Genomic DNA, 13,611 nt, shown 5'->3' on the forward strand with positions numbered 1-13,611 from the left:
TGTGAGCCCAATAGAGATACATAGTTGTGAAATGTGAAGCTGGTTAACAGTCCAAGCATAGACTCGGTGACCATTTTGCTGAACACAAACACTTGGTCCGCCAAGGCCTACTGGATCTCCCTGTTGCTAAGCACTTCCATTCCCATATAGATCTTTCTGTCCTGGGCCTCCTTCATTGCCAGAGTGAAGCCACATGTAAACAGCAGGAACAGCACCTTACATTTTGCTTGAGTAGCTTACAACCCAACAGTGCATGCACATTGATTTCTCCAATTTACAGGTGACTTCTACAAACCCCCTCTCTTCCCTTTTCCTCCCCTTTCCCACTTCCTCGCCTGTCTCTATCAAAAAATCAGCCTCTCAGGGAATCTCCTCTCCTGAAGTCAAACGTTGCTGGCCTTGAATTGTCCTCTTTTCTTTCTTCGCTTCTAGTTTTCTTCCCCAACTCTCCCTACTAAGGTAGAAGAGTTTCTGGTGGAAGGTAGTAAGACCTTCTGAAGAAAGGTCCTAACCCGAAGCATCGCCTGTCCATTTTCTCCAGAGATGCTGCCTGAAATGCTGCCTGAAATGCTGAGTTACTCCAACATTTTGTCTATCTTCTAAAAAGTAACTCTACTATCACAAAACCATGACCATTTAAGACACTTGAATAGGCAAATTAGATTAAAACGTTGAGATGGAATGGTAAGTCCATGTCTTGTCACTGAAATCTTATGAATCTCAGGGTATTCACATGACTTTTCCTGTGCATTATTTAAAAGTTACCTTACCTGATCACCCGACATCATAACATATATATGCTGAAATTTCAGCTTGTTTAAGAATAACAGTAATCTTACATTGTCATTTAACTTGAGGAGGAAACAGAATAACATAATTCTTGAATGCAAGTTATGGCTTGAGTAAATATATTAAAAGAGCATCAGAAACGATATAAAATGCCGCATTACATCTAGATCAACAATTCTCCAAACTTGCATATTTCTCTCTCTCAAACTGAACACTACAAGATTTTTATCCTGTCCTACTTGACCTGCTTTATAATGGAACTAGGGATCTGTAATTCCTAAGATATCGTTGCCTACCCACCAGTAATTTAAGACTGTTTTCCTTAAAATGTGGAGCAATCATTTATATATCAGTGCATCGCACTTGTTTTACACAATAGACAATAGGTGCAGGAGTAGGCCATTCGGCCCTTTGAGCCAGCACCGCCTTTCAATGTGATCATGGCTGATCATCCCCAATCAGTACCCTGTTCCTGCCTTCTCCCCATATCCCATGACTCCGCTATCTTTAAGAGCCCTATCTAGCTCTCTCTTGAAAGTATCCAGAGAACCAGCCTCCACCACCCTCTGAGGCAGAGATATTCCAGAGATTCACAACTCTGTGTGAAAAAGTGTTTCCTCATCTCTGTTCTAAATGGCTTACTCCTTATTCTTAAACAGTGGCCCCTGGTTTTGCTGGAGTGCTTACTTATTTTTCAAATGGAAATGGATATGGTTTATTCTGCTCTACACAACACATCAAACTCATTTTACTTCGGAGTCACGTGAGTGACTTCGTGAAGAAGCCCGCCCCAGGACGCATTGCGGCATTACGTTTCAGCATGCAAAGCGGCAGCCGGGAGTCAGGGCTCCCGAAGAAACGAGAAAAAATCTAAGTTTAGGTAAGTACTTACCTTTACTTTTACAGCCCCTTTGCGTCTGCTTGTTTTCCCGCAGGGCGTGCAAGCGGCCCCCTTGGACTCTGGTAGGAGTTTCCCGTTCGAGGGAGGGGAGGAAAGACGCTACCAGGGAGAGAGAGCGCCGGCGGACCATGAATGGGAGCTGTGCCGGTGCCGGTAAAACTCTCCACAGGGGCGACATTTGACAGCGCAGGAAGACGGCGCTAGCACTGCGTTGGGGGTTCCCCTTAGTCCTCGCTCGCTCTCCACGCACTGTCCAGGTGAGGCAGGCAGGCGGGCGGGAGGAGGCTTCCGACATTTGCGGAGCCGTTAGGGGACCCCACTGTGCAGTGCTGGCGTGGAGTGCGCTGCAGCCCGAGTGCAGGTGAGCAGCAGCCCGAGTACAGAGAGAGAGAGAGAGCGAGGACCGCTAATCAGCGGCCCGCTCCCGACACTGCTCCAAGCCCGTCAGCATCAGCTGCGGGCTGAGGGGGGAAATATGCTGCACCTGCCCGCTCAAGAGAGAGTCAGGGCAGCAACAGGCGGTAGGACCGCTTAGCGGGCGGTCCGCAAACCCGACACGGGACCGAGCCAGCCCGCTAGCACCTGAGCAGCGGGCTGGATGTGTGGAAAACCCGGCGGTGGAGCGACATCGGACTGGGACGTCTCTCCACCCAGGAGGGGGAGAGACAGCCGCCTGAGCTGCAGGAGCGGCTCTTGGGCATAGGAAAGGTGAGTTTGCAGTTGTGTTTTATTACAGATTTCAGGAACACAACGCAAAAAACTCGCAAAGAGAAACTGCCCCGCTCCAACTCTACCAGCGAGGCAGCAACCGGCGGCAGCGTCGTCGCAGAGCGTTTTCGCTATCCCTGAGACCGAGCCAAGCCAGTCTCGCCATAGCCTACACGGCGGACTGGGAAAGCGGACAGGAAGCCAAACGGCCGGTCGTCTCCGATTCGTCGGAGCAGGACATGTCTCTACCTAAGCAGAGAGAGACAGCCGCCTGAGCTGCACTTAGCAGCTCCTGGAGGAGAAGGTCCACCGGGAACAGCAGCGCTCCCGGCGAGACAGGACAGGCACCTCCTCCATAGTGTCGTTCAGGCACTGCCCTTTGCTACCCTCATACCACGGGTTGGAGCAGGAGGCTAGCATTGGTGACCAGGGCAGGGCTGGTCTGCAAAAGGGGCAGGCGGACAAAATCGAAAGTATGCATGAGGTGCAGGATCAGGAACAGCTGTTGGGTGTCGTGGACCGCTTCGTAGCAACCCCACGGGCTGGAGCACCGCCGGAGCCAAAACAATGGCAGCCAGCAAGAATATACAGCAATAATCTCTTAAGGGAAATACAACACCTGCCCTCAATCTCAAAGGTGCAGGCTTGAGCAAAGCCCAGCAGCGGAGGCAGACTCACTGCTATTTGGGAGAGATCTGAACAAAAAGCTGAAGGAGATCGAAGAGGTATCAAAAACCTTCGGCATCATGAGGGCAGGCCAAGGGACGAGCAAACCACGACTTTCAATAACCTAACAGCAGCACCTCACGGCATCTACCAGTCTATGTCTAGAATATGGGACTGGTGAAAGCTTGGGGCCGCACTATCCCCAAAGATCTTTTAGATCAGGGCCCGCCGCGGACCCCCTGGAAAATGCGCCCCCCCCCCAACGTCGCCAGCACATCCTCAGAACAAAAGCACTCAGAAAACAGAAAACACAAAACCGCCAATAACCATGGAGGTAGGTGGGTCTGGTTCCTACCAGCATATAGGGCGCTTTCTTGGACTATCTTGGCTTTCATATTAATTCAGTCCACGTAACTAGAAGGATGCCAAGAGACAACATAGTTGAATTGGCACAAACAAGCACAAAGTAATGGTCAATCTACCAACTACTCGACAAATAACAGAGTAATTGGGAAAAAATGGTACCATTTTCTGTCTACATCATTCAGATGTTAGTATCAAAAACAACATATACGTTGTCATTGAGCATCTCATGAAGTTACCCACTGAAGTAATATCAGAAAGACAGTGGTGGGGTTACCATTTATACTGGGCATTAATTATCTAAAAAATGTTCGGGTGAATTTATGAGTTTAAAGCACTTGCATGTATGGGTATAAATAGACTACACTATGGAGGTGGCCTATATTAACCATATGGCAGCATAAAGTCGGTATCATATGAGAAGTTGGTCAAAACAATTTGGCAATGGTATATCCATAGATGTATTTGACTATCAACAACTTACCTGGGTGGTGAGAAAAATACAGTGACAGACACCAGGTCACATAATATTAAGGACTACATCAATTAGATGTTTTCATATAAAGTTAACAAAACTATTAAGCTATATGATGCAACAGATATTAATGCATTTCATTGTCGCTGTACTGTACACTGACAATGACAATTAAAATGGAATGTGAAACTGATATCGATTATTTGCATTAACGCTATATCACCAGGTGTTCGGGGATGTCCTATGTATGTCGCGGGGGGAAACCAGACCCTGGGCCAGTGGAATCCTCATTAAAAAAATTTCTCTGGGACAGATAGTTCCAGCAGAAAGATCGTCAGCTATATATATTAACTTTTCTGACCTATAGGTCATGTTGTCATTCAAGAATGTATTTATAATATTGATAGACAAATGCGTTCACGCTGCATTGGTGAAATTAATTCTATGTATTTTTCCCTTCTGCCTCACCAATCGAGAACAACGCACAGTAAAAAAGGATTCAGCTTCAGGTATTTGATAGTACCTGACGGACTTACGCAGCCCTTGTTTCACTTCACGCCATGACATGGCTGTTGAAACTTGGATGGTGTTTTCCAGTACCCAGAATTATTAATATCGGAGTCGGGCACAAATCAACCTGTGCCATGAGAAATAAGCTCCTAAGCTGCAGATTCTGCGCAAGCCTCTGGGACTGGGATTGTTATACTGAATAATCAACACCATGTCAGCATCCTTTTGAACATCCACTGGACTACAACAATTGTCCAGCATCAAGAGAAGTACTGCAAGGATAAAGGGGAAAACCTACTCATCCGATACAGGTACTACGAACTGGAATTCCTGGAGAACCTTCATCATGATGAAGGATTCGGCTACAGTGCCATCAACACAGCTAGAATTACCCTGCCTGTTCTTTTTTCAAAACAGCTACAGGACAACAGGCCATGGGGTCACTGGCTGGAGGGAATTTGAAGGGTATTAAAACTCTAAACCCCTAGACTAGGTACACCTATAAATGGGATGCCAGTCGTTAAACCACACTTCAGGGGATCCCACCAGCCAGAGCCCTAAACCTGAACCTTCTATGCACTAAAAACATATGTTAAAGGCACATGGAGCAGCACAGAGTGTCCAGTCACTACTCCTACTTCAACTGGACACCATGCTCACAGCTTCAGACCAGATCTCAATCATTTGTTCAGGGAATGGTCAAACCAGACCAGGAACACCTTATCCAGTCATAAAACCGGGCTACCCGCCAGAAAAACACGGTATGTGCCAAGACCCTATTACCTTATATAGACACAACCTAATTATGCGAGGGAGATGAAAAGCCTTGTGGGTTGGTCACAAAACACCTTGTGGTCAGGTAACAAGCCTTTTTTGAAATGGCTCAAGCAGGTTAAAGCTCCTGGGAATAAAACTAACATGTATAAAGTTGTCATCCCACAGGAGAAGCTTCCACGTCAACGGCAAAAGAATGGACGTGCCTGTAAACCACATCCTGGCTACAGCAGAATAGTGGGGGTAAAACGTTCAGAGAGAAATAAATTATAAACTGTTGACAAAACCTGTTTTATTTGCAGGAAGATTCCAATCTGCAAATATTCAAATTAGCCAAGGGGAGCATTTAAAATTCTTCAGTGTTATTGTAAAAATACCATTGGTTTTTTCCTATAAACAGAATCATTGGTTGATTATGATAACACGCTTCCTCCCTCAAAGGCTTCGGCAGCGAGTGATATAAAGCTGTTACAACGGTTTGAAATCACAGAGCTTTGAAATCTTCACTAAGTCACTCACGTGACTCCGAAGTAAAATAGTAAGATTAAACGAGAACTTACCAGTTTGAAGTTTGATCTGTATTTTATGAGGAGTTACGATGAGGGAATACGTGCCCTCCGCTCCCACCCTCATTACATGGATCAAACTGATAATTGATGTCTCTTTATTCTTTACTATGTTACTTCAAATACGTGTCTGTCTGTGATTCCACACCGCTGCTTTGAAGTTATGCCGCAATGCGTCCTGGGGCGGGCTTCTTCACGTAATCCCTCATCGTAACTCCTCATAAAATACAGATCAAACTTCAAACTGGTAAGTTCTCGTTTAATCTTACTATTATACGTTATTTTTCTTCAAAACAAGCAATTGCAGCAAGAGATGGGAGATGATACAAAAAGCAGAAACAGATAGAAAATGAAGTGCTAAGCTTAGCAAAACAAAGATTTGATAGAAAGGATAAATGTAAATGGTAAAGCTACAACCAAAGAATGAACATCTACAGTAAATATTGTAATAAATGCTCCTTTCACACTCACAAGGGGTGAACACTGAGTGATAAACAGGCTATGCTTCTGTTCGATGAAAAAAACTGGAAGGAAAATGTTTGTCAATACCAAAATACTAAATTAAGTTTTCCGATGGATTTTCGAGGGAAGCAGGCTCGGTTGACTGATGTGGAATTAATCAGGAAAACAGAAAGTTTGTGCTGCTGGTAATTAAAGTGTATATGGCCAAACCATTTGTAGTCCTTGGATACTGCAGAACATGTCAGCAACTGCTCATCTGCATTCAATGCCATTTCAGCTTTAATCATGGGTGGCTGACAAGCATGACTTTAGAGGCTTATGAACTGATTAAATACGAGGAAAACTCTGCAGAGGGCTTTTGTTCTGCCAGTAAATTCATATGCCATGATCAAACTGAGATTCACATATCCATGTACATCTGTATGCTCAAAGCAAAGGTTTTTGCAAAAACAAAATTTCTTCAAAATTGTTACGATCAGACTTAAATGTCTTGCACAAATGCTTGACCCATTTACTGTCAATTGCTAAATTCGCTGTTTTAAACGTTTTTGATGGGCTGATATCTTCTTGTAACAATAGCCTTCGACAAATTACAGCCACAGAGCTATATAGCACAGAAACAATCACCTCGTCCCAACTCATCCATGCCGACCAAGTTGGCCAACAGAGGCACTTGCCTGCATGGCTCATAACCCTCTAAACCTTTCCCATCCTCTACCTGACCAAGTGTCCTTTAAATGTCCCAATTGCATCCACCCCTACCATGTCCTCTGGCTGCTCATTCCATATACCCACCACCCTATGTGTAAAAAAGTTGTCCCAGGTCCCTTTTAAATCTTTCCCATCTCACATTAAACATAACCCCTCTAATTTGAGACTCTTCTAACTTGGGAAAAAGACTATGGCTATTCACCTTATCTATGCCCATCACGATTTTATAAACATATCTATGCCCCTCATCATTTTTTTTCTTGCAGCATAGGAGGCTGTGGCGAGACTTTCTCCGCACAGGTCACTTCATAGCTTCCCACGCTGCAAGGAAAAAAGTCCTAGCCTTCCCAGTATTGCTGTATAACTTCAACACTCCAGTCCTAATGACATCCCCATAAATGTTTAGCGCTTTTTCCAGTTTAATGGCATCCTTACTTTAGCAGAGCAACTAGAACTGCACACAGTATTCCAAGTGTGGCCTTACCGACAATAGAAAATAGGTGGAGGAGTAGGCCTTCGAGCCAGCATCACCATTCAATGTGATCATGGCTGATCATCCACGATCAGTACACCGTTCCTGCCTTCTCCCCATATCCCTTGACTCCGCTATCTTTAAGAGCTCAATCTAACTCTCTCTTGAAAGCATCCAGAGAACCGGCCTCCACCGCTCTCTAAGGCAGAGAATTCCACAGACTCACCACTCTCTGTGAAAAAGTATTTTCTCATCTCCTAAATGGCTTATCCCTTATTCTTAAACTGTGGCCCCTGGTTCTGCTCCCTCAAATTTGGAGACCAAAACTGCACACTCCAGGTGTGGTCTCACTAGGGCCCTGTACAACTGCAGAAGGATCTCTTTGCTCCTATACACAACTCCTCCTTATGAAGGCCAACATTCCATTCGCTTTCTTCACTGCCTGCTGTACCTGCATGCTTACTTTCAGTGACTGATGAACAAGAACCCATAGATCCCATTGTATTCCCCCTTTTCCCAACTTGACACCATTTAGATAATAATCTGCCTTCCTGTTTTTGCCACCAAAGAGGATAACCTCACATTTATCCACATTAAACTGCATCTGCCAGGCATCTGCCCACTCACCCAACCTGTCCAAGTCACCCTGCATCCTCATAGCATCCTCCTCACAGTTCATACTGCCACCCAGCTTTGTGTCTTCTGCAAAATTGCTAATGCTGCTTTTAATCCCTTCATCTAAATCATTAATATATATTGAAAATAGCTGCGGTCCCAGCACTGAGCCTTGCCGTACCCCATTAGTCACTGCCTGCCATTCTGAACGACACCCGTTAATCCCTACTCTTTGTTTCCTGTCTGCTATCCAATTTTCTATCCATGTCAGCATCCTACCCCCCAAAACAATTTGCTCTAATTTTACCCACTAATCTCCTATGTGGGACATTATCAAATGCTTTCTGAAAGTCCAGGTACACTACATCCACTGGCTCTCCCTTGTCCAATTTCCTGATCACATCCTCAAATAATTCCAGAAGATTAGTCAAGCATGATTTCTCCTTCGTAGATCCATGCTGACTCGGACCGATCCTGTTACTGCTATCCAAATGTGCAGCTATTTCATCTTTTATAATTGACTCCAGCATCTTCCCCACCACTGATGTCAGACCAACTGGTCTATAATCTAGAATAAGCTACCCTCCAATTCACAGGAACTGATCCTGAATCTATAGAACATTGGAAAATGATCACCAATATGTCCTTGATTTTCAGAGCCACTTCCTTAAGTACCGTGGGATGCAGACCACCAGGCCCTGGGGATTTATCAGCCTTCAGTCCCATCAGTCGACCCAACACCATTACCACTCAAATACACCTGGACCATTTCCGACACTTCCCTACCATTCCTTGACCTCACTATCTCCATTGCAGGTGATAGACTTCTGACCGACATACACTATAAACCCACTGACTCCCATGGCTATCTGGACTACACTTCTTCCCACCCTGCTTCCTGTAAGGACTCCATCCCCTACTCCCAATTCCTCCGTCTACGCCGCATCTGCTCCACGGATGAGGCATTCCACACCAGGACATCTGAAATGTCCTCACTATTCAGGGAACAGGGGTTCCCCTCCTCCACCATGAATGAGGCTCGCACCAGGGTCTCTTCCATACCCCGCAACACTGCTGTCTCTCCCCATCCCCGCACTCGCAACAAGGGCCGAGTCCCCCTAGTCCTCACCTTTCACCCCACCAGCCGTCACATACAAAAAGTAATCCTCCGTCAGTTTCGCCACCTCCAACGTGACCCCACCACTCGCCACATCTTCCCATCTCCCCCCATATCTGCCTTCCGCAAAGACCACCATAACTCCCTTGTCAATTCTTCCCTTCCCTCTCGGTCCACCCCCTCCCCGGGCACTTTCCCTTGCAACCGCAAGAGATGCAACACTTGTCCCTTTACCTCCCCCCTCGACTCCGTTCAAGGACCCAAGCAATCTTTCCAGGTGCGACAGAGGTTTACCTGCATCTCTTCCAACCTCATCTATTGCGTCCGCTGCTCTAGATGTCAGCAGATCTATATCGGTGAGACCAAGCGGAGGTTGGGCGATCGTTTCGCCGAACACCTCCGCTCGGTCCGCAATAACCAAGCTGACCTCCCGGTGGCTCAGCACTTCAACTCCCCCTCCCACTCCGTCTCCGACCTCTCTGTCCTGGGTCTCCTCCATGGCCACAGCGAGCAGCACCGGAAATTGGAGGAACAGCACCTCATATTCCGTTTGGGGAGTCTGCACCCCGGGGGCATGAACATCGAATTCTCCCAATTTTGTTAGTCCTTGCTGTCTCCTCCCCTTCCTCAGCCCCCCTGCTGTCTCCTCCCATCCCCCAGCCTTCGGGCTACTCCTCCTTTTCCCTTTCTTGTCCCCACCCACCCCCGCCCCCGATCAGTCTGAAGAAGGGTTTCGGCCCGAAACGTTGCCTATTTCCTTCGCTCCATAGATGCTGCTGCACCCGCTGAGTTTCTCCAGCTTTTTTGTGTAACCTTCGATTCTCCAGCATCTGCAGTTCCCTCTTAAACACATTACCTGTCTAATGTGAATTTCCTTCAGTTCCTCTGTCACCCTTGATTCTTTGGCCACTAGTACATCAGGGAGTTTGTTCGTGTCTTCCTTAGTGAAGCCAGATCCAAAGTACCTGTTCAACGTCTGCCATTTCCTTGTTCCCCATAATAAATTCGCCTTTTTCAGTCTTCAAGGGTCCAATTTTTGTCTTAACTAATTTTTTCCTCTTCACATACCTAAAGAAGCTTTTACTATCTTCTATATTACTAAAAGTTCGATCTTGACCACTTCCTGTTGTTCTGTATATTGATTTTAGAAAAAATGCTGCCACTTACGGCTGTGATTTTTGGCCATCTTACTCAGAGTCCCCCCCCGCAACGCAGGAATAGAGGATTTTTCCCATCGATTAAAAATAGAACAGTTATTAGTGTTTAAAAAATGTTGAGATTCTCTCTCCTGAAGGCCACGCCCCTTCCATTGGGACTATAAAACCCGGAAGTGTTGCGTGCCTCAGTCAGTCTCTGCAAGATGGGGGAGCGATAGGGTCACGTCTCTCAGTCTGAGCTGTGAATAACACTGAACACATGTCTACTAAACTGTGAGTGGTTTTACTGTCAGTGCCCTTAATGTGGTTTGAAAATATAGTTTGAAAATGCTAAAGCTGTGTTGCTTTTGCTTTGGAAATGCTAAAACTGTGTTGCCTTTGGTTTGGAAATGCTAAAGCTGTGTTGCCTTTGGTTTGGAAATGCTAAAGCTGTGTTATCTTTGGTTTGGAAATGCTAAAGCTGTGTTGCCTTTGCTTTGGAAATGCTAAAGCTGTGTTATCTTTGGTTTGGAAATGCTAAAGCTGTGTTGCCTTTGGTTTGGAAATGCTAAAGCTGTGTTGCCTAATTAAAGATGCCTTGCCTAATTAAAGTTGCCTTGCCTAATTAAAGTTGCCTTGCCTAATTAAAGTTGCCTTGCCTAATTAAAGTTGCCTTGCCAAATTAAAGTTGCCTTGCCTTCTATATAATTAAAAGTCTAATATTGACAACTTCCTGTTTGCGCTTTATATTGATTTTAGAAAAAATGCTACCACGTACCGCTGTGATTTTTGATCTTACTCAGAGTCCCCCTCCACTCATCAGGTGACGAGGATTTTTCCCATCGATTAAAAATAAAAGAGTTATTAGTGTTTAAAATATGTTGAGATTCTCTCTCCTGTCAATCACGCCATGAAGGCCACACACCTTCTGGTGGGAGGGGGAGGGACTATAAAACCCAGAAATGTGGGCGTGGCTCAGTCTCTGCAAGATGAAGGAGGGAGAAGTCATGACTCGCTGTCTTTGGTGGCCTTGCACCCTGCTTGAAGTGGTATGAAACTGCACTTGAATTTGGTGGCCTTGCACCCTGCTTGAAGTGGTAAGAAACTGCACTTGAATTTGGTGGCCTTGCACCCTGCTTGAAATGGAATTTCAAGGAATAGCCGTGAGTCAACTGCCAGCCCACCAGCTGTGAGTGAGTAAGCGGCCAGCACAACAGGCTTGAGTGACTGAGCTGCCAGCCCAAGAATCCATTCGGCCCACAATGTCCCACACTAGCCCTCTGGAAACCAGTCCCTTTAGCCTACAACAACCATACTAGCGCTCCAGAAAGCCCCCCCCCAACCCCACTGGCCACCAATATTGGAATTGGTGGAGAGGTGGCATATTGCGTTGGGGGACCAGCCCTCCCGTGTGAAGCTGGGATCCAACGGGTCCCACTCAGTCTAGTCCTCCTTTATATTCTTGGCTAGCTTACCTTCGTACCACATCTTTTCTCCCCATTTTGCCTTTTTAGTTTTCTTCTGTTGCTCTTTAAAAGTTACCCAATCCTCTGGGTTCCCACTCATCTTTACTATGTTATACTTCTTCTCTGTTATTTTTATACTGTCCGTGACTTCCCTTGTCAGCCACAGTCGCCTCTTACTCCCCTTGGAATCTTTCTTCCTCTTTGGAATAAACTGATCCTGCACATCCTGTATTATTCCCAAAAATACCTGCCATTGTTGTTCCACTGTCATCCCTGCTAGGGTATCTTTCCAGTCAACTTTGGCCAGCTCCTCCCTCATGGTTCCATAGTCCCCTTTGTTCAACTGTAATACTGGCACTTCCGATTTACCCATCTCTCTCTCAAATTGCAGATTAAAACTGATCATATTATGGTCACTACCTCCTAATGGCTTCTTTACCTCGAGTTCCCTTTATCAAATCCGGTTCATTACACAACACTAAATTCAAAATTGCCTTCTCTCTGGTGGGCTCCAGTACAAGCTGCTCTTAGAATCCATCACGGAGGCACTTGTACACAGACTACTTGTCCAGCTATAACATGACACCCCAACTCCTATATTCAATATCCTGATTGATTAAGGCAAATGTTCCAAACACTCTCTTCACCCCCCTGTCTTCCTGTGTCACCACTTTCAAGGACCTCTTTACCTGCACCCCTATGCCTTTCTGTTCTGAAGCAATCAGCAGAGCCCTGCCATTTACTAAGTAAGTCCTGCCCTGAATCGTCTTACCAAAATGCATTTATCCAAATTATACTCCATTTGTCATTCCTTATCCCATTAGTCCAGTTGATCCATTTTTTTAAATCACAACATTTATTTGTTAAATTTGTAGATATCAGAGGACAGTTTACCTCCTGAGATGGAGGCAGAGAAATCAAGAAAAGGAAGAGAGGTGTATGAAATGCTTTGTGAATTTAAGGGCAAGGAGGATGATAGTGGTGCAGGTAATGAAATTGATGCGTTCGGCATCAATGCAGGAGGCGGCATCAATGTGGCAGAGAGAGGTGGGGAATGATGCTGGAGGAGGCTTGGAATAAAGTGCGCAAGATAGCTAGAGGCAGGCATAGCTCGGCCCAATGTGAATACCCATTGACGTTCCCATCTCCTACTAATTTGGTGTCATTCTTTATCCCCCCTCTTCTATTATACTCCAGAATCTACAGCCTTTTGTTCTTCATTTGTTGCTATCTGCCTTCTCTCTCCACCTCACTGCAACTGAAAATCTACCCCTCCTTGCCTGTATCCATCAATTGCTTGCTAGCTCTTTCCCCACTTCACCCCCACCTCTTTATACTGTCCATTACCCCTTTCTTCTCTCAGTCAAGGATCTTCAAACTCTTGCATCTGCTTTACCAATCAATTAGATCATGGCTGGTTTATACTGGTCTTCGGGCCCTCTGCTGTGCAGCCTTCTGTGCAGAAATAAAGTCCTAGCCCGCCCAAACAAGGTTAAAATCCCCTACAATGACAACTGTATCAGTCTTGTAGCTGCCTACAATTTCCTGATATTTATTCTTCTAAATCCTGTTAACTAGCTGGAATTTGACAGTGCATGCCCTTTCACCTATTTTTGGAGCAATTGGCAAACTCGAAAACCTAATATTTTGTCCCTCCTCCAGATCATTAATATAAATAGCAAATAATTCAGGATCAAGTCATGGGGGAATCCACTAGTTTCATGATTTTTGTGTCTTCCAGCTAGTTTGCATTCATGATGTTTGTTTGTTCAGGACACATCAGCCATTATTCATGGATTTTGGTGTAATATTTTAAAAACTTTTGAAGTAGCAAGGTCAAAGCCATTATTGAAACCTCTCACCATGGTTGCGGCCATTTC

General features: G+C 45.4%; 1 protein-coding gene across 1 annotated transcript in view; it reads right to left on the bottom strand.

The window, feature by feature from the left end:
• tarbp1 (TAR (HIV-1) RNA binding protein 1) overlaps positions 1-13,611 on the bottom strand; it is a 226,972-nt gene that overhangs the window by 68,680 nt on the left and 144,681 nt on the right. The gene's annotated exons all lie outside the window — the stretch shown is intronic.

The sequence above is a fragment of the Leucoraja erinacea genome, chromosome 8 (assembly GCF_028641065.1).
Source record: "Leucoraja erinacea ecotype New England chromosome 8, Leri_hhj_1, whole genome shotgun sequence".
Classification (NCBI taxonomy): Eukaryota; Metazoa; Chordata; class Chondrichthyes; order Rajiformes; family Rajidae; genus Leucoraja; species Leucoraja erinaceus.